We start from the raw sequence: 1,085 nt of genomic DNA, 5'->3' as shown, positions 1-1,085 counted from the left end.
CAGAAACGACACAATTCTGATCACGTTCATATACTAAGATCATGCAAACCCTCTCATGGCTATTATTCTTATATTGAAGTAACTGTCAAGTAAAAAAAAGATCTGGGCTAAAAGGAGTTTTGTTGTTGTAGAAATTTACATCTTCTGTCCCAGCTTGGCTTTCTGAGTGAGAAGAAAGTGAAATATTAAATCGTTTAATTACACTGTTATTCGTTTCTTTTAATGTGAATTGAGGGATTTTTAAATACTTACTATTCCTGATGCATGTTTAGGCTTTACGTTGTAGTTAGCCTTCTCTCGTGCTTGTCTGAAAGTCTCTTCTGCAGCTTTCAACCTAAAAAAAATATGCATTAGCGGTGACTGACTTGAGCTAAATAATGTCTTTTAGTGCTTCTTTACAACTTTATAAAAAATAAAGGTGACTTGCAGTGAAAACAATTAGACAAAACATCAACAGAGGCATAATATTCCTCACCGCTCCTGCAGCAGGCATTTATTCTCTCTCTTCCAGAGCTCCTTAAAATCTGACGAAAACTCGTGCCACACTGTGAAGAATGTGTTTGGTGAAACCTCCTTCTCTCCCGCCTTAGGCTTGACTGAGAAAAACACGCACAGCTCCAGAAAACTGGAAAGCATTCAAAGAAAAGCATGACACTATGAACAAAATATTACAAAATAAGATTAGAAAGTTTACACTGAGGAATTGTGAAATTGATCGGCTTACTTCAAGCATGTGAAATGTGAAATTTTAGCTTATAAAAATAATGCTCTTACATAAAGAACGACAAGTGTAATTTCTTTTCGCCCACAGCAATCTTAAGACTAGTACTTGGAAGAAACGGCAACATTCAGACAATGAACACAAAAACTTTCAGAATTAACTGACGTGTCACATTTGTTCTTTTTTTTCCACTCCAAGAGCCAAGGTTTTGAAAAACCGACCCTTTTAAAAAAGACAGTCTACAAACTGTCAATCAATCTAAGCGAATTGCACGATTAGTAATCCATAAGTGAGGGAAAATTACAGATATAGAGAGACAGAGAATTGAATGTTAATGCACAAAAAGACACACACACACACACAC

The 1,085-nt window shown here is 35.8% G+C and overlaps 1 long non-coding RNA gene across 1 annotated transcript; it reads right to left on the bottom strand.

The window, feature by feature from the left end:
* Window positions 1-9: 9 nt before the first annotated feature.
* LOC122333590 lies at window positions 10-619 on the bottom strand. Its single transcript, XR_006248643.1, has 3 exons — window positions 476-619; window positions 253-334; window positions 10-162 (listed from the first exon to the last, which is right to left on the bottom strand). It is a non-coding gene; the product is annotated as an uncharacterized LOC122333590 (long non-coding RNA).
* Window positions 620-1,085: the final 466 nt, after the last annotated feature.

This window comes from Puntigrus tetrazona, unplaced genomic scaffold (assembly GCF_018831695.1).
Source record: "Puntigrus tetrazona isolate hp1 unplaced genomic scaffold, ASM1883169v1 S000000297, whole genome shotgun sequence".
Classification (NCBI taxonomy): domain Eukaryota; kingdom Metazoa; phylum Chordata; class Actinopteri; order Cypriniformes; family Cyprinidae; genus Puntigrus; species Puntigrus tetrazona.
Note: the sequence above shows the minus strand (reverse complement) of the source record. Positions and strands in the feature narration are given on the sequence as shown.